The 26188-nt window shown below is 37.9% G+C and overlaps 1 protein-coding gene and 1 pseudogene across 1 annotated transcript in view; both read right to left on the bottom strand.

Moving 5' to 3' along the window:
* The window catches only part of KCNIP4 (potassium voltage-gated channel interacting protein 4), a 1210338-nt gene that overhangs the window by 959091 nt on the left and 225059 nt on the right, over window positions 1-26188 (bottom strand). The window lies entirely within an intron of this gene.
* LOC136123837 (bleomycin hydrolase pseudogene) lies at window positions 2227-3597 on the bottom strand (annotated as a pseudogene).

Below are 26188 nucleotides of genomic sequence, written 5' to 3'. Positions count from 1 at the left end.
GCCATTTTTTTTTCTGACAGTTGTAATAATTCTACTTGGAGCTAATACTTCCCAACAATACTATACATGAAATGATGTTCGTTTACAATAAAGAAAGAAGTACTCCTGGAACCACAGACTTAACAAGATCTGGTAGTAACTCGCTCTTTTCTGTAACTCTCCCATATGTCCACCAGACTCAGTGATGTCATCATCTGAAGGAGATAATGAAGCATGCTTTCCGAGAATTTTTAGGACTTCAGTTGGAAGTATCTGAGATAAAAACAGGTTTATAAACAAAGGTTAGCAATACACTTCTTAAAGTTCTTTCTCCCATGCATTTGCCATGAGTGATGGCATCCCAAAGCTTGAAATTGGCAGAAGAAATACACTATTGTAGTTCCAGAGCTGGGACAAATTATTTTAAAGCCCCACTTTCTTATCTATAAAATGGGTAACAGGACACTGTTCATTTGTTGGAGAGTGAAATAAGATATGGTACAGATGGCATTAAGCAGAGCACTTTCATTCATTTATGCAGAAATTATGTATTGAGCACTTGTTTTGTTCAATACATGGTTCTAGGTGCTGGCAATACAGCAGTAGTGAAAAAAGGCAAAGCCTCTGCACACACAGAGCTTACACCTTAGATTAGAAAACAACAAATTAACAAAGAATAAATAAAAAATATCACATATAAATAGATGCTATGGAGACTATTAAAAACCCGATTAACAGAATAGAAGGTGAGCAGATTGAACGGTCAATGAAAACATTTCTTCTTCTGGAATACAGATTACAAGAAGGAGACAGCCATCAACCATAAGACGTTCAGGCGAAAGAGCACGCCAAGTAGAGTGAAAAGCTTGTGCCAACACCACCAGCTGGAGAAGAGCTTGGCATCCTCAAGGAACAGAAAGAAGGGTGTGACTGCTGAAGCATACTGAGTCAGGAGAGCCTTATAGGAGATGATTTCATAGGGGAGGCCAGGGCCTACAAACCAGGGCCTACTAGTACGCAGGGTCTTATAGCCAGGGTAAGGAATTTGGATTTAGTCCATGTGAGCTGGAATGTCACTCCAGGGAGTAGGAAAATTATATGATCTCTCTGCTATGTAAAGGATGAACTGTAGAGGAGCGAGGTTAGAAGACTGAACACCTACGAGGGGCATCGCAGTAGTCTAGGGGAGGATGATGGTGGCATGGCTTGGAGTGGAAATGAGAAGTGGTTGATTTCTGGATATATTCTGAAACAGAATTAGTAGGGTTGAAAATGAGGGAAAGCGAAAAATTAAGGATGACTTAGTCTGAGGCTTGAACAATTAGATAGATAACTCTAATGAATTAGTAAAATAAAACAACTGTGGGTAGACTATGACAGTTGAGAAAGTCAAAAGTTCTACTTTGGACATACTAGCATTGAGGTTCTGTTTCTTTGTTTTAGCAAAGTGTTTTATTCAAGAGCTTCTCAGCACCATTTAGTTGTCAGAAAGAACGGATATCCCCTTTTCGTGCCCACCCAACTCCCAATTCCAGAGGCAGAAGTTAAACCATTTGGCAAGAGATCCCGCTAATGATTATAATTCAGATCATGTTAAGGCTTGGGTTGTTCTCTCACCTACTTTCTCCAACCCTCTACTCAACCCGTGACTCAAGTAGAGCTGTGTTCCCCCGCAGTTCAGAACGATAGGAAGGAATCATGTCAGTCAGTTTTGATCAACCTCACATTCCTGGCCTATTAGAGGCACATAAAATTACCTTGAAAAAACTGAATTCAGTGACTGCCACCTAGGAGGGACAGTGTTACTGTCAGGCAGTTTTGAGAGCTCAAATGTTAGGGTACCCTCCCCCTACTCTAGTCTCAGAACAAGGAACACTGAGTCTGTTTTCCCTCCACACACCTCAATTGCTCATCCTCTCCTGCCTTATAAAACAGACACCGAACCGAACTGGTGTGACAGACTTGAGACAAACAATTACATCTGATTAAAATGCTAAGAGACCCTGAGCTGTTGGAGATGAGGAGAGTCGATAGTATGAGCTGATCTTTCCTTCTTTTTTCTTTAGAGAGTATTTTGTTTCAGCATAAAGCACACTTTCCCAAAGAGGCTCCTGGAGGAGAAATCCAAGAGTCTGACTGTGTCCGGTGGGAACACACAGTCACCTGTGTAACTCTGGCTTCAGTCCCTGGATCTGTCCTTTGCAACTACTTCAGGTCCCATGGGAGGAGGAAAAGCTGGAGGCAATATCACTCGGCCAAAGCCCCCATAGGGTCCCAGGCTGGCAGGACAATGGGTTCCTGCTCTAGTACAGCTAGCACCTCTTCAGGGACATGCTTCCTGTCCAACACCACTTTGTAGACATATTCAGAGAACCACTCATCTGTCATGCACAGGTAACCTTTGTGACCATGGTCTTCACTTCACAAATTTTCCACTCTCCATTTCACAAAAGCACCCTCCTAATCATCCTTTTCTGAGACAGCAGTGAATGTCACGGCGTGGGTCATAAGTGACTCACCAAAAGTCAGCCTCTCAGCTTTATTCATGTTCTTCATGGAGACACCAAACACTAACTCAAGGTCATAGACATTCATGTCACTGAGGCCCAACTTGCCACTGAAGTGTTTTCCAACATCTCAGCCAAACCATATAGCCTCTCCATCTTTGATGGAGGCAGCAACCATCTTCTGCAATAAGTCAATGGGCTGGTTGTTTATATATAGAGTTTTTCTCCCTCCAACCATATTGCTTAAGTAGTCCACTGTGTAAAGTTCATTGTACTTGTGCTGGGGCCGAGGGTCATTCACTAAACAAATCTTATCTTCCATATTGAAGAGTGGCTTGACATGTTCCCTGTAAAACTTCAAGGGTGTTATGGGGCCAATCTTTTGACAGTTTTTATCTTTGTCTTGATATTCCCAGGCGAACGTCTCTGGTGGATTACCCAAATAGATGCACACCACTCTGCACACCTCCTCCATCGCGGTACCCTGTGTGGCTGAGATTTCTCCTTTGGTTGTGCTGTCGTATACCAGGTTCCGTAGTCATACACAGAATTCTCTCATCTTGTGATTCAGAATATCATTCATCCTTCTGGTTGCCTCTGTTGTATAAGATTCAGGGAAGCACTTAGCAATAACACCATATTTTTCAACAATATTGACAAGCATATCCCATTATCCTCCATTATTTGCAGGATTCGTAAGCAAATACTGCACCAGCCTACCATCCTCAGGCTCCTTTTTCTGCGCTGTGTCCACAAAAGCATTTAAGAAGAAATAACAGCATTCAACCTTGTCCCAGAAAAAGAGGTAAGATTGACTAAATTCAAATTCTTCAATATTTAATTTTCTCATGAATGGAAGTCTCATAACATTCAGACAAGGAAAGATCCAGCATCGCCCCGAGTTCTTCTGGTTGGTGACGGGCTTGCCTTCCAGATGCACAGCCTGTTGGAACACGTGCTGAACACCCTGGACCGTGGCCCTCTTCAGACAGATGTCCAGCAGGTCGTGGGTGGTGCCGGCATGCTGGGCCAGTACGAACTGAGGATCGGAATTCAGTTTCTGAAGCAGAGCAGCTACCTTCCCCGAATTCAGTCCTGCCACGTTGTTCATGGTGCCCACGCTGCCCGGCAGGGGAACGGTAGTTTCGAGGTCCTCAGGCAAGCGCCAGGACTGCACAGCGGTTCGCTGCCTAAGCTGCCCGACCTGCCTCTCCCACTGAGATATTTTTAATGTATTCAAAGTTTAATACATTTTTCAATTAACCCATTCATTTAAAAATATCTCTTTAAAAGGAGAAAAGCACTACAGAACCTGCAGATATCAGAGGATACTAGGAAAATACTACATAAACGCTAGAGAAATAAATTTGACAATTTAGATGAAATGGACAAATTGTTTTAAAAAAATCTACCAAACATGAAATAACAGATAATAATTTGAACGGTCCTATAATTGTTAAGTAAATTGAATTTACAATTTGAAAACTCCCCCTCAAAAAAATCTTCAGGCCACACGGTTTCATTGGAGAATTCTACCAAATATGTAAAGAAGAATTAACACCAATTCTTCACAATATCTTCAAGAAAGTAGAAAGGAAGTAACACTTCCTAATTCACTTTATGAACCAGTATTATTGCCCTAATAAAGACAATACCAAAAAAGGAAACTACAGACAAACATCTCTCATTAATACACATTCAAAAATCCTTAATAAACATTAACAGAATAATTCAGCAATACATAAAAAGAATGATCTACCACAACCAGGTGTGGTTCAGTCTAAGGCTCCAAGGTCGCAAGACTGAGTTGATATGGAAAAAGCAAAGTAATTTACCATATTAACAAGCGAAAGAAAAAATATCACATATCTTGATTCAGAAAAAAATATATGACAGAGTTAACATGCATTCATAATTTTTTTAAAAAAAGCTCAGTGAAATAGGAATAGAGGGCAACTTCCTCGACTTGATAAAGCACACCTACAAAAACCTACCGGTAACATTATACTTAATGATTAGAGACTGAATGGTTTCACCCAAAGATTAGGAATGAGGTAAGAATGTCTGCTTTCATCAGCATTATTCAATATAGAGTTGGAAGTAGTACCAGTGCAATAAGATAAGAAAGGAAATTAAAGACATACAGACTGTAAAGAAAAAAATAAACATCCTATTTGAGGATGACATGATTGTCTATGTAGAAAATACAAAAAAAACCAAAAGAACTTAAAAATACTCCTAGAATGAATAGTGAGTTCAGCAGTCATAGAATACGAGCTCAACATTAATTGTACTACTGAGAAGTCATTTGTACTAGCAATAAACATAAAAATTAAGACACAGTATCATTAACAATGGCTCAAAAAAATGAATACTGAAGTTTAAATCTAACAAAACATGTATGAAATTTGTATGCTGAAAATTACAAAACCTCTGGAGAAGGAAATAAAAGATTTGAATAAACAGAGAGATACTCGCGTTCATGTATTAGAAGACTCAACACAGTAAAGATGCCAATTCTTCCCAAATTGACATACAGTTTAACAGTTCTAATCAAAATATGAGCAAGACTATTTTTAATATAGAAAATATTATATTAAATATACGGAGAGTAAAAGAAACTAGAATAGCTGAAACAATTTTTAAAAGAAGATTAAGTCTTTAAATAATTCTACATGATTTCAAGAGTTATGCAGCTTCACTAGTTAAGACTGTGGTATTGGTAGAGAGATGGGCACATAGTTCAATGGAACAGAATAGAAAACCTAGAAGTAAATCCACACAATTATCCACAACTGATTTTTGACAGAGATGCCAAGAGAAAATCAGTGGAGGAAAGAGAGCCTTTCAACAGGTGGTGCTGGGGCAATTGGACATCTATAGGCAAAAACTGAACCTTCACCAAGATCTCACATCTTATACAAATATTACCTCATGAAGGATCACAAAATTAAACGTAAAACTACAAAAGTTTAAGAAAAAATAAGAGAAAGTCTCTACAATTTGGGGCTAGGTGAAGATTTTTCAGACTTGACACCAAAGGATTATTTATAAAAGCAAAATTGCTAAGTTGGATGTCATCAAATTTTAAAACTCTCACTCATTTAAGAGGATGAAAAGTCAAGCTCCAAAGTGGGAGAAAATATTTGCAAACCACATATCTGACAAAACACTATTATCTAGACTATATAATGAATGTACAAAACTCAACAGGAAAATGCATACAACCCAGTTAGAACATGAACAAAAGACATGAAGACATTTCACCAAAATAAGATATTCAAATGGCAACAAAGCACATGCAGAGATGTTTGATACCATTAGTCATTACTGAAATGAAAAATAAAACTACAGTGAGTCCATCATTACACATCTAGCTGAATGGCTAAAATGAAAAACTAGTGATAAGACCAAAGCCCAGTAAGGATGCAAAGACACTAGACCATTCAGACATTGCTGGTGGGAATGTAAAATGGTACAGCCGCTCTGAAAAACAGTCTGGTAGCTTTTTAAAAAAATTCTAAACATATATCAACCATTTAACCCAGCAATTGCACTCCTGAGCATCTATCCCAGAGAAATGAAAATATATGTTTAGACAAAAATCTTTACATAAACCCTTATAGCATTTTTGTCTATAACAGCCCCAAACTGGAAACAACCTATAAACAAACAGTGATTCATACACACCAGCAAGAAAAAAGGAATGAACTGTTGATATCTACAACCTGGATGAATCTCAAGGAGATTATGCTGAGCAGGGGAGGGGTTGGGGGGGAAGCCAATCTAAAAAGGTTACATACTGCACGATTATATTTATGTAACAGTCTTGAAATGACAAAATTTTTTAAATGGATGACAGATTAGTGGATGCCAAAGATTAAGGAAAGGGTAGGGGCCAGAGGGAAGTGAATGTAGCTATAAAAGTGCAACATGATAGATCCTTGTGCTGATAGGAATACTGTCAATTGACATTGACTGTATCAATGTCAATATCCTAGTTGTAATATTCTACTAGAGTTTTGTAAGATGTTACCATTGGGGGAAACTAAATACTTTACCATGGATCTCTTTGTATCATTTCTTACAATTGCCTGTGAATTTACAATTATCTCAAAATACAGAGTTCACTTAAATAAATTAAAAGTTTTAAATACCTTTTGAACACCTATTACGCATTACTAACTATTTTAGGTTCTGAATACACACAAGTGAACCAAACAGACAAAACAGTGATTCATGGAGCTTACATCATGATGAGGGGAAAAGACAATAGAGTGGGACAAGGAGAATTGAATATGCTGAATGAAGGGAGGGGATGGTGGTACAAGTAAAATGGGGTGATCATTGAGTCCTCATCGAGGTGATATTTGGGTAAGCATTTGAAGAAGGCAAGGTACAAGAGTAAGCCATGTGGATACCTAGAGTACACATATGGGTACCTGCTCTGCATATGCATATTTCTGTAATCTCTGAACAGTTAATTAATACACTATAAACCATTCTGTTGAGGAACTTTCTTGAAATCAGCCCTTAGGGCTCATTTTTGATATTAAAGCCCAGAGCACCAATCTGACCAATTTTTCTTCTAGGAAAGGCAACTATAAATCACCAATTTTGTTGGTGAATCCATTGCCTGTGTCTATTTACCACTGGGGATGTGTACGGAAAATATTGTTGCTTAATGCTATCCTCAGGAACTTACAAAACAGAATTAGGAAAACAAATATAAAATGTCACAGAGCGTTAGAAAACAAAAAAGAAAAATGCTCTTAGTTATCAGCTAATTTGGATTAATACAACGATTACCTCCTATAATATATCAATAACCAAGGCTGCATGTTCAAAAAGAACAGACGTCCTTAACGTTTCAGAAGCGCTTGAGTAAAAGCCACTGTCATTCACAGAGAAATGTGAGTAAACTTCACAACAGCTCATGAGGGCTCAAGGCTTTTCTGGATGAACAAACTAGTTAGCACTTTTAGCACATGGTACAGAGGCTACTAAAGTTAACTGAAGTACAGTTACAGCTAAATTTAATTTAAAGGCAAGCCGGTACATCATGCAGTAAAAACCAAAGGTCCTACAATGAGAGATGATTCCACAGTCAACCACTGGTCTTGTTAAGTAACTTACAGGGAATGTGAAAGTACAGGCTCATTTCAGCATGCATCTCTCCTAGTTACATTTTGGAATTGTATTTATTTTTCTGACCAGCCCTTCTTGAGAAGTCCAAATCCAGGTAAAGCAAATCTTAAATACACTTGGATTATGCTCATTGCTCCTTGGAATGGAAAATTAAATAAATAAATAAATAAATAAACATGATTGATTAAGGGAAGAGTGTTGGCTTTCCTTCAAGGAAGAATCCAGTAATTCTCAAAAAGACTCTTGCCCCATGAAGTTTTCCCCCAAATGCTGCTCCTCTCAATACATGTTGGTGTATTTGGTGTGCCTCAGTAGGAATAGACATTATGATGCTTTTCCAATTGTCACAAGTTGCAAAATTAAACATGTGCAGGTTAAAAATAGCTCACCATGGGGCTGCAGAGAGAAGCAGAGCAGAGCCTTGCGGCAAAGTCACAGGCTTTGAAAGTGGGTCTTGATAAAATATCAGACTAGGTAGTTGTCCATTAGAGAGGAATGTGCCAGAGGTAGGTCCATTATTATTCCAGAAACATCACTATCCGCCTACTTCAATGAATAAAGAGCATACCAACACACGAATAACTTTTGCATCAACTTTGGAAACAGCTTTGAGACTACAAAGCAAGTCAAAAATCAAACCTACTGGCTGGAGAAGTCCCCATTTCATGTGCCTAGGTCTAAATCAACCCAAAAAACCCATCTAAATAGTATTCTAGGTAACACCTAGATAATATAATAATTCATTAGACTATCCATAATTTGCTGTGATAAAATGAGAACAAAACTATTGACTGATATGAGAATTCTGCATCACGCTGGCATAAAAGAGGTGAGATGGCACAAATATTTACATGCAAATAGATCCATAGAAGTATGTATTTAATACAAATCGTGAGATTTTAAAATACCCAGATGGCTGAAGTTGTAGCTATTTTTTGTTTGCTAATTAAGAGGGAGAAACATAGATTTTCATACATGTGAATTCAGAGGTAAGTGAAAATTGTTTACGACATAGTTTAGGGAAAGAGTCTGTTGTAAATATGTGCCAGCAAGAGCTGAGTGAGGACTCCTTCGATGGGGCTCCACCTACCCTGAGCCCTATCTAAAAGCCTGATTATTATTGTTACGGGAGCTGGGAACAGATAGATGTATTTTGCTGACGGAGAGCCCTGAAAGAGTCAGATGCATGCGTTGTACTTCAAAGAAGTCAACAGGAAGAACTTGGAAGCAGGGTAGACTGAGGTACTAGTAGGAGGAAAGTTGCCACCTTCCCAGCCACAGATTTACTCCCAGATTATAAAAAGGAGGACCATTCTTTCACAAAAGAAGGCTGAAAACCACGTCTTGAAAAGATTTATATTAGCTTACTTTCTTTGTGATAGATTCCCCCCCCCCGCCCCACTCTCTAATGAGCCATATAGAGTTAAGGAACTGGGTTCTAATTTAGCGCTGAAATTAAATATCAAGTTAGTTACCTTTACTTAGACTCATTCTACTATTAAGCAGGTTTGTAATCCCCTGCATGAAAAAAATGCATGTATTATTAAGAATATAAAAATAATATCCTATAAGTATATAGCAATTTTAAAGTGTTCGTATATAAATACTTTTACTTTATTGAGATCCCTGGAACTTATTCACTTCAATTTTACCCACACTCCTCCCCAGTTTTTCGCAAAGTATGGTCCTTGACCTATTTTCATCAGAACTAGCTGTAATGTAATGCCTGTCTGAAAGATTTCTTGCCTGCCTCTCCCCTGCCCCTTCCACATAAAGTCACAGAATTCTTGGGTTTGGGTAGGAAATGTTACAAATTTAGAATCTCCTGAGTTCTCAAAAAACACAGACTTTTGATCATCAAAGCAACCTAAACCAACTTCCGTCTTGGAATGCAAAGTCAAAGAAAAGTCAATTGCAACTTGAAGATGATAAAATTACGATTCTATGAATGTTTCAATAATCCACCAGATATTACTGCCTAAAGTCACCTACAGTTGTTGACAGCCTGGGATATCATCTTAGTAATGCATCCCCTGCCTTCCATTTCAAAACAAATCACGAGTGAAGGAAGCTTCATTTTCACTTATATCAAAGGCAATCAATAGGCTGGTTTAACACAATCAGGTTGCTCATTTGGCTTCAGCAAAAGTCATGAACCAAAAGCAGTCCTGTGGTGTCTATTCAAATCTAATGGACACACACAGGCGTGGTGACACTGGCTTTTTTTTTTTTTTTTTTTTTTTGTGGTACCCTGGCCTCTCACTGTTGTGGCCTCTCCCGTTACGGAGCAAAGGCTCCGGACGCGCAGGCTCAGTGGCCATGGCTCACGGGCCAAGCCACTCCGTGGCATGTGGGATCTTCCTGGACCGGCGCTCGAACCCGTGTCCCCTGTATCTGCAGGCGGACTCTCAACCACTGAGCCACCAGGGAAGCCTGACACTGGCTTTTTACAACATTTCATAGAATGGCCAATGTACTTAAAAACAATTAGGCCACACAGACGATCTGAACTGGGATCCAGCATGCTAATTCGCTTCCCTCCCTCCCACTATTATATTTTTTGAAGATTAGTCTTTCTTTTTCAATTATCACATGTTATATACAATTTGGCTAATATAATTATGATTAAGCTGAACCCAACCAAGGTTTGTTTGTTTTTGTTTCATAACGTATAGGCACAGGGCTTTCTGCTTCATTCTCTTGTGAAGTGAGAGCTCAGAAAAAGATAATTTTGAGACTGAAGTAACTAAGGGCAGTATACAATAATTAAAAAAAAGAAAATTGAAAGGAGCGATAAATGTGTTGGCCTCCCCCAAATCCCAACTAACACATACAGATGATCGCTTCAGAAATTTTTTTATTGAGTCTCTACTATTTTTCAGGCAGAGGTCAGTAATTAACTCTTAGATAATGTTAAGGTATATACTGAGCATTTAGAAATGCTAACCTAGCAGTCAGAAGAAAGGTCAAGGTTGAAGGTCACATGTAGAAGTCATTCACGTAGAAGTGACAGTTAAAGCTGACTATGGATGGAACTCCTGAAGGAGACAGAGGTGACCTACAAGGCTGCTGTCACATTGTCTCAGTTATAAATGGATTTGCCCTATTTTTCAATCAAGATCAAACTGCCTTACACTATTTGTTTATCATAAAACAGTTTTTTAAAAAGAGAAGATGTAAATTTTAAAAAGTCAAAGAAGAGTTTAAAATAAAAAACAAGGAAACAAAGAACTAGTCTAAAGATTATGAGAAATAACAGTGATATTCAAACTGAAATTTTCAAGATGGAAATGCTGCCATTTGCAACATGGATGGACCTTGAGGGTATTTGAAATAAGTCAGATGGAAAAAGACAAATACCACAAATTCTGTATGGTCTCACTTACATGTGGAATCTTAAAGAAAACAAAGACACAAACAAAAACGAACATCTATAGATACAGAGAACATATTGGTGAGCTGGGGCTGGGGGATGGCAAAATTGGTGAAAATGATCAAAAACACAAACTTCCAGTTGTAAGATAAATGAGTCTGAGGGGTGTAATATACAGCATGGTAACTGCAGTTAACAGTACTTATTGTATGTGTGAACGTTGCTAAGGAGAGTAAATCTTAAAATTTCTCATCATAAGAAAACAATTATTTTGTAGCTATGTGTGGTAATGAATGTTAACTAACTTATTATGGTAATTATTTCACAATATATACATATATCAAATCACTATGCTGTACACCTAAAACTACACAATGCTATATGTCACTTATAACTCAATTTAAAAAATTATTTTGTAAAAAAACCCCTGAAATTTTCTTGACTTGTTCAACAAAAAATAATTTTCTCACTTATGTAAACAGCAATGACATTAGATAATCACTGAAACATATTTACTCATTAATATAATATACCTGTTTATGATTCTCTTTTGCAAAGTTCCTGCTAAAGCTTCCACTGATGCTTTCATAACTACATGAAAGCAATAGGTCAAATGCCAAAAAACAGCATAGATTCTAGCCCTGCAGCTAATTATGATAACCTCCATCATATTATAATAACTCCTAGAGCTGCCAGGACATACAACTTTCAGATGAAATTGATGGGAGAGCACACACTGGCACCCCATTATGGAAAATGAAGCAATGTAAAAACAACAAAATACAACTGCTGCGATTCCCCCCAAATTATATTGATATATTCTTGTTTTGACTCACATAAAGGGAAATATTAAATTATGCTGAAAATAAAGACTTCTTTGGGCATTGTTTAACAATTCTAAATTCAATTTTGACTAGCTGAAGGAAAAGAATGTCTCAGAAACCTCTGTGCCTCTTGAATGTCCTTGAGTGTGCTCCACGGATTCATTTCCAAACAGCAGTCTGAGGACGATAACACTGCACATACTCCCCTGAAACTTGCTGCCAGACCCCCTTCTCATCAGAGCAGCGTGATTAAATATTCAGGATCCTGCCACAGTGGTGCCGAGCAAAATAACACGGGCTCTGACCTTCTCCAGGAACATCATTCAGGGAACAAATGTGTGACAATGAGTGACACTAACTGTGTGCTGTAACCGAAAACCACCTAATGAAGTTTTCATGTTACACACTCTCCAGGACGGTAAACGAACTATTAAACTCTCACTGTAGTAGTCACACTAAAAGCCTTTTTAATGCATGCTGCAAATTCATATTCAGATCCATCCACAGCGGACCCTCTGCTCTACGTAAAACTCCATAGCCAGGCTTCCCTGGTGGCGCAGTGGTTGAGAGTCCGCCTGCCGACGCAGGGGACATGGGTTCGTGCCCCGGTCCGGGAGGATCCCACATACTGCGGAGCGGCTGGGTCCATGAGCCATGGCCGCTGAGCCTGTGCGTCCGGAGCCTGTGCTCCACAACGGGAGAGGCCACGACAGTGAGAGGCCCACGTACCGCAAAAAAAAAAAAAAATCCATAGCCCTTGTGGCAGGAGTGGGTGGCTGTGAGATGAGCACTGGACTGATAGTCAGGCTGGCATTCTGGATCTCTCAAAGCCCCGAGCTGAGTGAGTTGCTTCAGGTCTCAGTGTCCTGGTGTGTAAAATGACGGCATTGGATTAAGTAATCTCTGCCTTCTTTTCCAACTCAAAATAAAAAATATCTACAAGAGGAGCTCTAAATATATTTTTTAAGATATCCACATAATGTTCCATAATATGGATGTAATTCAGTCTATTCACCATACATCTACTGACAGATATTCAGGACTTTTCAGTTGTCCTGCTATGCTACCACAAATGATACTACAATAAATAACCCTATAAACATATCCTTATGATATGGAGCTTTCATTGCTATAGGTTTGTGTCATTTACTTAGATGCATGCCTACCACATAGTGTTCATATAGAAAACAAGTTACAAAGACATGTATGTAATATGGTCCTATTCTTGTGAACTAAAACTACATCCTCTGCATGTGTGCATGCCATTTGCAAAGAATGGCAACCTACTTTGTTGGAGGGAGAGAACAGATGACATAAGGAAAAGGAGACTGCCACAAAATGGATGCTCTCATGGTATAGTGCTAACATTTGGAATATACAACTATACAATTTATGAAAATATGAAAGATTTTAATATACATCTATGAGAAATATATATGTATTAAAAGAAAACAATTTCATGAAGTGATGGGAAATGTAGGCAAACTTTTACTTGAATCCCTTCTGCTATTTTTATATTGTTTTTGCAGAAAAGTAACACCTAGACAAAAGGAAAAATAATGAGCCTGTGATATGAACTTCCTTTAGAGGTTCTATGCTTGCAAAATACCAATGATATCTATTTATGGGCAGGCCACCATGGTGAAAACTTTTGCTATCTAATCTTCCCAAGAAACTTTTGAGGTAGGTCCTCTTATTCCCCCCAAAAAGGATGGAGGAACTGAGACTGAGAAGATTTAACTAACTAACTCTCCTATCTCTTTTACTGTGATATTAAGTATCATATCCTAAATATGTTCCACAATTTGCCTGACCCCCAAATCCATGCTCTGAAGCATCGTGGAACATCAGTGCCCACTTCTCTGCCTCCTGTGAAGCCTGACAAACCCACATACGTCACTCCTATGGCTTAGAGCAAAAGCCCACCCCCCACCTTTCCTACAATGGAAGCCATGAAATGCAACAGATAAACCCTATGTGTGAGAAGTACGCAAAGCAAAAGTTAATATGATTGCTTAGAAAAATAACAAATATTATTAAATAATACCATCTTTACCATTCTGAAATATTTTTAATGGGTACAATCATTTCATAGAGGGACCTAGATACCATATTTCATTTAAGGAATTTTACAAGGTAGAGCTTGGCAAACTGAGCAGGATTTATTTTCAACTGAGGTAAGTCTACTGTTACTAGTCCTATAGAGTAACTCCTTGTGTGTCAGGGAAACAGGTTTAGGGTGAAAACCTTTTTCTTCCAATCTTTCATCATCTGAGAAGCATGTTTTCAAAGTTTTTATAATTTTGCCTTTAGCAAAAGACTGTTTATCTCATAACCATTTGGGCATATTTTGAAGATTCACTCAGTCTTTGAGTGTAGATGGATTTTTTAAAATTAATTATTTTTTATTTATTTACTTTTGGCTGTGTTGGGTCTTCGTTGCTGCATGCAGGCTTTCTCTAGTTGCAGCAAGTGGGGCCTACTCTTCGTTGAGGTGTGCGGGCTTCTCTTGTTGCGGAGCATGGGCTCTAGACACGCGGGCTTCAATAGTTGTGGCACGTGGGCTGAGTAGTTGTGGCGCATGGGCTTAATTGCTCCATGGCATATGGGATCTTCCTGGACCAGGGCTCGAACCTGTGTCTCCTGCATTGGCAGGCAGATTCTTAACCACTGCGCCACCAGGAAAGTCCTGGATTTTTTTTTTTTTACAATATGATTGCGGAGACCTTTCTCATGCAGCCATCTCCCTAGATAAACTCTCTCCATACCTGTCTTCTCAGATAAAGCCAGAATCTCCATTTTATTTTGCTGCTGAAACACAGATTCATTTCTGCAAATGTTTGCTCCTGCACACAAAGTCTAGACCAGTGCCATGGACAGCTGTTATTGTGTGGGATTTAAGGGCAATTTTTCCATTTAGAGACCTGAAAAAATCTGGCCATAGCAGCAATCAGCCAACTTAGTCTTCATTCTCCTCTTCTTTAATTTCTTAGCATTCTTTAAAGAATAGATATGTATATGCATAACTGAATCATTTGCTGTGTAACTGAAACTAACACAACATTGTTAATCAACTATATTCCAATATAAAATAAAAGTTTTAAAAAATAGGAAAACTAATGTCTACATTGATAGTAATTAGAACAGTATTTTCTCTGAGTATGACAAACATTGACTGTAAAAGGCACTAAGTAACTGAGTTTATAGAAATGTCCTCTATATTTATTGGGTGTAGAACAAGGATGTATATATTTGTCAGAACAATTCAAACTCTACACTTAATATCTGTGCATTTCATTATGTATTAAATACAACTCAAAAATGATGTAGAATTTAATTTTTTGAATTAAAAATGCTTCGGGAAAAATATAAAAAATAAGAAAATAAGGCACTTACTCTATCATTGGACACCTTGGAAAGAGCAAGAACCAAGGACGTGGGCCATTTGAGCTTCCTAGGCCAGCCCTTTGGACCTACTGTCCATGATTTTGGCCAGATCATTTAAAAATGTCTATGCCTCATTTTAATCACGTGTAAGGGAACTAATGATGCCCATCTAATAAAACTACCCAATAAAAGTCTTGAGAATTAAATGACATAATGTATATTAAACACATTGGAAAATATCTGGTATACAGGAGATATCACATCAGTGGAAGTTGCTGCGGTATTTCTAGATTCAAAATTAAGTAGGAAATCTTTTAAAGCAAATATCAAATAGAGTCAGTGGGAAGCATCTAAAGTTCCTCTAAGTACCTTAGGAGAAGCTTCTCAAATATTGTTGTGATTATTATTTGGATAATAGTTTATATCACTTTATAAGCAATATTGCAATATATCTGCATTCTTTCTTTTATCATGTAAACATAGGCTGTATAGTCAATGGGAAAAACTTACCAAAATAATTGTACTTCACAGTCCAAGAGTATGGACAGACCCATGGATGGGCTTCAAAAGATTATAAAATGGTATGAAAATGGTATGAGTATGTATATATTTTTGACAAAAGAGTTCAGAGCTTCCATTCAATGCTGAAAAGTTTCTAACAGCTTAAAAATAAGATGTGATTCTACACTAGGTATATTGAAGTAAATAATTTATGTCATCAGATTTTTTTCCCTTTAGAAATCTGAGGCATATATCAAACTATGTCCTAAAATATAAAATATAGTGCCATGTTTAGTCATCTTTTTGAGGTGATTGTCCCCTTTGATAATATATGAAAATTATAAACTTTCTCTTAAGAGTAATGAACTGTAGTCAAAATGACTGCACCTTCAATGGTTCCTAGTGGCAATCTCTCACTCAGAGGTTGGAAATGATCTTTCTCTCCCTTTCTCGGTATATTGACAACTTTACAATCTCCCCTGGCATTTATCTGCCCCCACCCCTGAACTCCCTTGTTCTTTGTGAGAAGGTCATGACAATGAGCCCTTCTTTATCACTGGCCATCTAGGGCAGAGAGGGAAGGAAAAACAGAAGAAGAAAGGGAAGGAAGGAAGATGGGGCAGAGAGATAACAGAGTCATTTACAGGGATGGAGAATAGAGAGGGAGGAGACAGGGAGGGAAAACAGAAGAAGGGAAGAAAAGAAAGAGGTGGGAAGGAAGGAGAAAGGGAGGAAAGAAGGGAGAGAGAGAAAGGGAAGAGAGATTATGACTTGGTAGCTTCTGGCATGTTAATATGTAATATGTAGGTTTCTGAGAGACATCTCTCCCAAACCCCTCAACTCCCTTACCCACTCAGCACATTTTCTCTGAGATAAAGGAGAAGCATTTGAGGACATTCTGATCATAGCTTTTAAAATTACCTATGAATGACGTTTAAAAATTACCTATGACTGGGCTTCCCTGGTGGCGCAGTGGTTGAGAGTCCACCTGCTGATGCAGGCGACGCGGGTTCGTGCCCCGGTCCGGGAAGATCCCACACGCCGTGGAGTGGCTGGGCCCGTGAGCCATGGCCGCTGAGCCTGCGCGTCCGGAGCCTGTGCTCCGCAACGGGAGAGGCCACAACAGTGAGAGGCCCGCGTACCGCAAAAGAAAAAAAACAAAATTACCTATGACTGATATAGCATCTTTTAATAATCTGCCTTTTGAAAGTATCATATTTTATTGTATCAAGTTACTATACATCGATGTGTATTTCTTCTTTACTGCCAAACTATTTATTTGTTGCAGCATGGATGAGAGGACAGCATTCTCCTTGGTGAACTGGAACAAAATCCCTTCTGTTCCATTTTTGGTCTTTGGTCTTGATAGAACTTTAGATGGTGTATCGTTGCCATTTCTGCTATAAGATAAATTATTTTCAATTCAGTTTAACAAATGAGAATTGGGTCCTATGGCTTCCCTTATATCAAGCCCAAGAAGTAGCTGAATTATATCTGCTCTGGAAACTGTATAGGACTACAAATGTTAGGGGTGAACTGTATCTGTCAAAAAAGTACTAACTGGAAAAAGTTACTTTGTAAAAATTAATTTGCTTTCCTTTTGAAAAGATCTACAGTTTTCATAATAAGTATTTTAATATTTTCTTTGTGCTTCTGGTGCCATCATTGCAAAATATTTCACTTGACTCTTACATTATTCACTCATTCATTCAAACATTTATTAAGGAAGGAACTGTAAAACCAGGTTACTTTGATAAAGCTCTGGTTTCTTTAAGATCGGCATTCAAGTAGAGATGCCTGGGATCCATCTAACTGGAGGGAATTAGTGTGCAAAATGTATTAATATAGCCATGTGAAAGCCTCTTCTATAATGATCTCACTTTTATGGGGAGCAGCTAAGGTTAAGAATAAGCCAAATCATTCTTGGCCAGCTTTGATGGTAAGATAGTGGTCTAGGAGAGCCCGACTATATTAGCCAAAGTAACTCAGTCCACATATGGGAGCAATATGGAACAGTCTTGAGCTTCTGATAAAAGGCAGAAACTTCTGCTTCCTTGAAATCCTATAAGAAGGATTCATTATTAGGTAAATTTAGGGCACTTAATTATAAAATGATCTGATAGACATACCCCAACAAGTGAATCAGTTGGGATCACATCCTCCACCTCCCAGGCTGATTAACCCATTGAAATTTCCTTACCTCCAATGCTGGTCCTAACTCATCCTTGCCTCCTAAAATGGCTTGTTGATGGCAGTAAAGGGATATGACCAAATATTGCTGGCACTCAGTTACTTTAGCTATTCCACCTTCCCAGGTAACTGACTATTAAGAGCTCAGAATAAGTAAGAAATTTCTTCTAAGAAATAACTTCTCTAGAAACCCAGGTAAAGGTGGTGGTGAAGCAAGGTTTTGTGCTGGGTCAGTTTGCCTACTCTCCTTCCAAAGGTGAAACTACCAACACTGGAGTTACTTAGTTTATGTAACCCTGTACTTCTAAAACTATTACGTTTTACAGGCTTTAAAGGATGCTGGCAGATTCCATTTTCTTCTCTTATACTCAGTTTTCCTAAGCCAGCGTTTCTCAACCTTGACACTATTTTGGGTCAGGTAATTTTTGTTGGGGACTTTGCTAGGCATTGTAGGATATTTAGCAGCATCCCTGGCCTCTGCCTACTAAATGTCAGAAGTACTCCCCCACTTGTGACAACCAAGAGTGTCTCCAGACATTTCCTAAGGTCTCCTGGGGGAAACATCACCCCTCACTGAGGAAGGACCATTGTTTTATGGCTGTGACCCGATTAATGAGATCTTTGCGGATTCTTGCTTAGAGCCCTAGTGACGTGAATTTTACATGTGATTTTGACAAAATTAACTACATAACTTACTATATATTAAGTAAATAGCTCCCTAGAATCTAATAGGTTATAAGCAGTAAGTTAAACGCACTGAGCATTGTGTGACCCTCTAGAAAAGTTGAGTCTTTGTCTTTGCAAGGATTAAGCTATGCCAGAACCAATGGAACTCTCTTTTCCCAATGGAAACCCCACCTTGCAAGCTTTTGGCCGCCTACACTCTATCAGAAGTCTAAGACTGGGACAAAAAGGCAACAGCCCCTAATTTTACTCTTGCTAGCTGGCTTATTTTTCTTGACTGGGTCGAACTGATTAGAGTTTGCACATCTTAACTCATTAACCTGATTCTTTACTTCCTTTGTGTTCTGACTTCAAGGCTCTTGATCACTGTTCACTTACATCAGCTCCCTATTTCTGCTTAGAATTCCTCTTCTAATATTGCTCCCACTACAAGTTTGCTTTATATTCTGAATCTATGATTATCAATTTGCTTCTTTGTCTTGTATCACCAACATTACTTGGGATCAATCCAAGTTGTCTCCTAGTTCTGGCATCTTCTTGCCTTTTTTGTCCTGAATCTGCCCATATTGTGGTGTGTTAAGAGACACTCAGAACATAAAGAAGAGATAGCAGTTTACCAGTGGAGCAAAAAGAAAAAAACTATAAAATCCAAGCACACATTCTCAGAAATACTTCTGCAGACTCCATAACTTTTGAAAATATCACATCATCATACTAGATTATGACTAGAATATCTGTAGTAATGAGCTTGAGCCTTCGATAAGGGAGTAGGGATACTCTACTTGAGAAAAGAGGAAAGTAGGTACTGTGCTTGGAAAGAGTTCCATCTCATCTGGTTAATAGGGAAGTTATAACACTTGAAGAGCTCTGGTTATCTGAAAAATATACTTATTTAAAATACCACCTTACCTAAACAGCATATTTATTAACCTTTTTGTACTTATACCTATTAGGTTGAATCATATAAAACTGATATTTTTTACAGGCAAATATTGACAATTACATTTTCAACCCCAGTAATTCTAAGAAGTTCCTAAACACAAGAAAATACTTAATACAAACTAGGAGGGCCTCCTTCAAAGGAAACACATTTAAACTTTCATAAAAAGAATTTATTCCTATTTTGCTAATATTTGATAAGTTCTTTCTTTAAACATGGATATTCTTATGATCACAGGAACCCAAGAACATTAAAGGATAAACTAAAACAGTGTGAGAAATCACTCTACAAGACTGTATAACCAAGGGATACATAAAACTGATTAATTTAATGAGCAAACTTATTTGCAACAAACCTCTCCTGAATCCTCAAATTTCTGTTTTGCCAAGTTAGTGCATTTTAATTTTAGATGTCAGAATTTGCACTTTTCAGATTCTAATTTCTTGCAGCATGATCAATGATGTGCATTGCATTTGTCATTTTCAAGATGACGACACTCAGAATAAGAATTTAACAAACAAAACATGTCAAAGATACATATTAAGTTTCACAGCACAACTGTTACCCTAAAAAGTGATCGATAAAGAAGTAATATTTTTTCTTTCGTAGTGAAACCCCCATAGTTGCTAATCACTGATGGTACCTAATGTTGGAAATCAATAAGAAAGACACATCTTCAATACATGAGATGGAATATAAGAGAGAAAGAGAGGAGAAGGAAAGGAAACAGAGGGAAACCTAATTATATTAGACACCTAAGAACTCTGAAATGAACTCCATTCATCTCAGAGGAACATAAGGAAATATAAGGGAGTCAATTTAAATTTATCTGCCTGCTGCTGCTTCAGCTGCTGCTAACAGATGCTCCATAGAGAACCTATGGGGAGAAAAGCTTATACATTCTCTTCGTATGAACCTGGAGTGATGGTGTTAAGAAGGGATGTAAATGTGAAAATATGGTACTTCATCAAGGCCAAGTTTTGTGTTACCAGCTCAATGGAGCAAGTAGAACAAAAGTTCAACAAACATTTGAATAAATAAATGAATGTGACTTTCCTAAGCCATCTAGAAATCCATGGTGCAATAGAGGCTAGCACTGGACCCTGACTTCTTATCAGCAGTGCAGAAAGGAAACTTTTGGGACAGGTAAAAGAAGAAACAATAGTGGGAGGGCCAGTTACTTGATATGTTTTCTTTATCTGTTTACACTAGTTGATGACAGTTGCTTTCTAATCCTGAGGGCTTCGTTTAAACATGACTCCACCTTTCATGCTCAAGAAATGTGCACTGGCCAGTTGCATTAAATATCACATAAAGTATTTTCAATGGTAAGTACAGTATGTATTTCCCTAATGTCTCCATGTATAAGTAGAATAAAACGATTAAGAGAACAAAAGAAAATAATTCAAACTTGCAAAGGCAAATGGAGCCTCACAGCTGAGAGATGTCAAGAAAATTTAAACTAGATTCTACTGTCTTGATCTTCATATCTAAACACTGGAACATTCGTTTGTTCCTTCCTTCCTTCTTTCCTTCCTTCTTTCCCTGTTTGTTTTTTTTTTTTAGTTTGAAGACTCTATCCATGATTACCAAACTGTTCTCACAGATTTAAATGACCACGCTTCACAGTAAAAGGGAATGATTCAAAGCTGTTATGTAACTTTAGAGCTTCAATTCAATGTTTTCTTAAACTGCTCAATGAGTTAACTCCAATGTTTATGTACAAAATAATTTTTCAGTGAAGGCAGTATAGTGTAATGATTTAAAGTACGGATGCCTGGGTTTGCATCTTATCACTGCCTTTACTAGCTGTGTATCATTGGCCAAGTTACTTAAATTCTCTGTGCCAAAAGATTATGTATGATTATTTCTGCATTTGGGGGATTGATGGTGATTTACATTTTCTTCTTTGTGTTTTTATTTTTCAGTTTTCTGAGATTTCAAAAATGAGCACATTTTTAAAAAGAAAGAAACTCTAAGTGATGACAAGGCCGTAAGTAAAAAGGAAGTATTAGACTAGGTACCTCCTTTAGTGATACACTTTACAGAGTTCAGTGTCAGTTATAATCCACATAGTTTGCATATTTTAATCAGTTAAAATAAAGTATAAGCCAGCCGCACAATTTTTGAAAATAAGTAATTTCAGGGAGCAAGTACATAGAAGAGTTGAAGTTCTTGATCAACTGACAGAAATGCCACATAAAAATTTACCCACCTTCTTGTTATCAAACACTTTTTGGTTTTTATCATTATGATGTTGAACTCGAGCGTCCAGATATGACTCTAATACATCCAATAACATACCGATAAAGCCTGGTTGTAAACTCAGCCATACCGATAAAGCCTGGTTGTAAACTCAGCACTTATTCACACGGTCTACACAATTCTTTCCTTCTTCCATAATAATAAACCAACATAAAGTCATACTCATGACCACATTAAAGAAAATTTCTTCCCAATTACATGTCATATTCACAAGACATGACTTTGCATTTAGATAATGCTTTAAGGTGCTCTATGCACAGCCTACAAGTTTTATTTATGTGAGTACATCACTGGTGTAAAGAAAGACAGATTATTTTATTTCAAAGGTATCCATTTTCTGATTTGCACTAAAACCTAAGAGTTCTTAAGATCATAAATGTAATATTCAGTCAAATTACTATTCCACTGAGCTCATTATTCAGTCTTTCACCAGAAAACAAAACGAGATATTTTACGAAGAACCATTCATTTATTCATTCTATGGCTAGGTGCTGAAAAAGCTGTAAAAATGAATCTAAGCCAGCCTGAATTTTTTGGCTCTAATAGCCCAGTTGAGAAGAGAGATGTGAAAACCATCCCAGTGCATCACAGGGCGATTAGATCCAAGGTTTGGGCACACTAACATGGGGAGAGGAGAGGAGGGACCATGTGTTCCGGGTAGGCGTTACTAAAAGGAGTTTGCGATGAATTTTAGGAAATGAGTAGGGTTTTTGCAAGTGGCTAAAGGAGAAAACAAGGAAACCCCATAGCCTGAGGAAAGAGCAACACCTCAACAGCACAGAGACATGAGTAAGCCTGGAGAGGGAAGGGAACTGGGTGAGTGACAAGGGTTCCTTCGATGCCGAAAGTACTCTTAGTTTTAGTTAGTTTATGCAGATTTCATTCCACATACCATTTGGACAATCACCAGAATTTTTCAATTGAAAATAGAGAAAGCACAAGTCAGTTCAAATTATAAAAGCAAATTTGGCAAGATGGCACGGCTGCTCCCCTGCTGTCTCCCTGACTCTAGAGAGAATGATGGACTTCTGGCTCTCTTGCACCAGCCCCCCAGGCAGCCTGTTGTATCTCTCTGAAGTCTCGTGAAAATGCGTTACTGCTGCCGTTTTACTGCGCATATCACATTTTGCTATTTCCACATCACATGGTAATACTTTTGTGCCACTTGAGGATTAAACATCACTTTCCTTATTGTAACTATATATGTACATCTGCAGTCAATATGTCTAATGTTGAAGAGAGGAGGCCATCAAAGGATCCCCAGTGTTAGCAACATGTAAGGCAAGTGCCATCTTCAGACAACAAGCAGCTCCATAAGGATCATTACTATCTAGATATCTATGTATATATGTGCCTACCTACTCACGACCTACCTACTTACCTACATTTTTACTTTATATGTATTTCATGTAACAAGGGTAAACAATACAGAAAGATCTAATGGGTCATTTGCTGCCTTTGTTTCCAATCCCATTTACTTTCCATGGGACATGATTTCACACAGATGGCATAAGTTCTTCAAACATGTCGACTCAGACCCCACTTACTAAAAAACAAACAATTAAAAAAAATTTTTTTTCTGCACTGCTAAAATTCATCTATTTCCCAAATTCCTCAGGCATGGTCTGTGGGACCCAAATTAGGAACCAAGAGCTGCTGGAGAAGGTTATGCTAATGATCCCTGCTGCTTCTTCTTTTCTGTGTAGTAATCTCACTTTTGACAAGTTTTTAAGTACACGGCTGGTTAAATCAGGTGTCTGCCTTTCACCTGGTATATTTATGTATCACCTCTTTCCAGTAATGCATAACCCACCCACAGTGCTGTAGAGAAGAAATGTTGAGGTTAGCATAGCTAATGGAGAAGTATGTGTTGGGAAATGGAGGAGACGAGGTAAAAACAAAAACAAAAACAAACCTCACGACACAAGGAAAGTTGGGTGTCCTATAGCTCAGTCATACACGGTTAGAGAAGTTGCACATATAAACCATTGGCCACACACACAATCTGCTTTCCAAGGTAAGTGCAGGGCTTCCTGCCTAACCTTTCCATCAACTTTGATGTAATAGCCTCCCCAGGGAAATTACTGGGTTGTGGTCCTTTTGATATGAGTCTTATGACTATGACTATGAAAAACACAGTTTCCTTTGAGTTTACTTTTTCAGGGCCTTTACTCTGTGACAGTGTTAAGGCCTCGATGTGCCAGGACCATATTATAATCTTTAGGAAAGGAGCCAAGGGCATCGCTCAACCAATTTTATATGCAGGGTTTATGCTGGAAGGGCCAGAATAATTATACAACTTGCATAGGATCTAGGGCAGAGCATCAGCATAGGTGAATGCCTTAGGCATTGGAGAGAAGACTCAAAGAGTTCCTGAATTGAGATAGAACCTACATAAATGATGGCAAATAATTTTGAGGACTCAGGATCTGTGCCTCTCTTCTCTTTGATCAGATATACCTGAACCGACTATCACAGAGCCCAGGTAATAACAGACATCCACGCAATAAGTGGTTCCTGAGAACCAATGAATGTTGAAATATGAAAACGGGTTTTGGAGTCATGAAAGTCAGAGTTTGAATTCCAGCTTTCCAACTTAATAATTATTTATCCTAAGAACATTTTCTTGGCCTTTCTCAGTCTCAGGATCACCTATATAACCCTAAAATATTGCGAAAAGAGTTATAAATAATGCATGTGAGATATCTGGTGCACATTTGACATTCGACATGTATGAATTATCACTACATAAACAGCATCTAAAAATTTAGACGGACTGTAACTATAAAATGAGGTGCTGCATTTCTGAATATAGCTTGTGGGACAACACATCACTTGACAGTGTCTCCCCTATGTAAACTGTGTGAGGGCCATTTTTACGTCTTCAGTTATCTTCAAACCTTTCAAGTTCTAGGAAAAAATATTATACTCTTTTCTGTTGGCCTAAGAACTGCTATTAAATTATTAGATTTAGCATGCAGGTTTATGTTCATTTAGTAAATATATGTACACCACACATAACTTTTCCCAGTATTTTTTTTTTTTTTTGCTTCCCAGTATTTTTATTCCAGAGGGAAGGGATAATGAAGACTTCAAGGTAACCATAAATATCTGCTGCTCAATGAAGAATAAAATGGCATGTAAACCTTGTTTAACAGGTCCAAGGCGCATGAGGCACAGCTTGCTTTACAAGAGATCACAGCATTTAGATGGGATGCCAACCACATCATAACCAAAAGCCAAAGGAAGGACTTTGTATTTCTGGCCTAATGTTCTTTCCTCTACATTATCTTTTGAGGTTCCTCCTCTCAGTCCTTACTCCTTCCTTTTTGGACCTGCTTTATAAACATTTTAGCTTCATGAAAGTTCCTGTGAGATGTCAAGATATTCCAACTCTGTATTTACTCAACCTGACTCAGCATCCACACTGTTCAATCTTGGATATGATTTGTTTGACACCTCTGACTTCACTGTGCTCTGATTCCAAATATTATTGTTAAGGAATGGAAGGTTTCTTGTAAGTCAGTAATTCTCTATCAAAACACAGACCCAAAAATCAGACTTATCAGGAACTATTTCAAAACTAGATCTAGAGAAAAGCTCCAGCTCTCTTTTTTCCTTAGACTGGTTGTCACAACATTCACACCACTTGTGAATAATAATCGGGAACTGGTGCCTTGGAGCATGGCTGAAAAATTGGATATTTTAGACTTAAACTTAGAAGTCATCCATAAAATAATCATCGTAAAAAAGGCAAATAAAAAACATCAGCTACAAGGCGGACAAAATGAAATTGGTCATCAGCAGTAGACCACTCGAAGAGACAGGAAACATTCAAAGAAAGAATTGCTAACTCTGACGTGTCTCACTCTGGCAGAGTGGTAGACATAAGTCTTCCACTTACTGACAAATGTGGAGGATTAACACTTCAGAACAAGGCCCAGTAACGTTGGCATTACCAGAAATAGAGTATACATATAGCCAAAACAAACAATTTTATCATTTTCATGTTTTATCACATCTCCTCTATAAATGAAAGTAGAGGACACCAAGAAAACTTAATTTAGCAATAGTTTTCTTCTTCATAAGGATCTATTTCCCCCTTAAGACTGTGGAATATTCATCATTAAACTCTGACAAACACTGTGTTTTTCCTAACTTGTGGATTTCCAAGCAAAGCAACTGGCATGTAGCAGGCACGAAATAAATGATATGAAATTAATTTACTAATTAATTAATTAATCCAGGATCTTCTGTACTAAAAGGCAGCTCATACTTTTTTTTTTAAAATCTTTATTAGAGTATAATTGTTTTACAATGTTGTGTTAATTCCTTCTGTATAACAAAGTGAATCAGCTATATGTATACATATACTCCCATACCCCCTCCC

Source organism: Phocoena phocoena, chromosome 5 (genome assembly GCF_963924675.1).
Source record: "Phocoena phocoena chromosome 5, mPhoPho1.1, whole genome shotgun sequence".
Lineage (NCBI taxonomy): Eukaryota > Metazoa > Chordata > Mammalia > Artiodactyla > Phocoenidae > Phocoena > Phocoena phocoena.
This window is presented reverse-complemented; position numbering and strand designations above follow the sequence as displayed.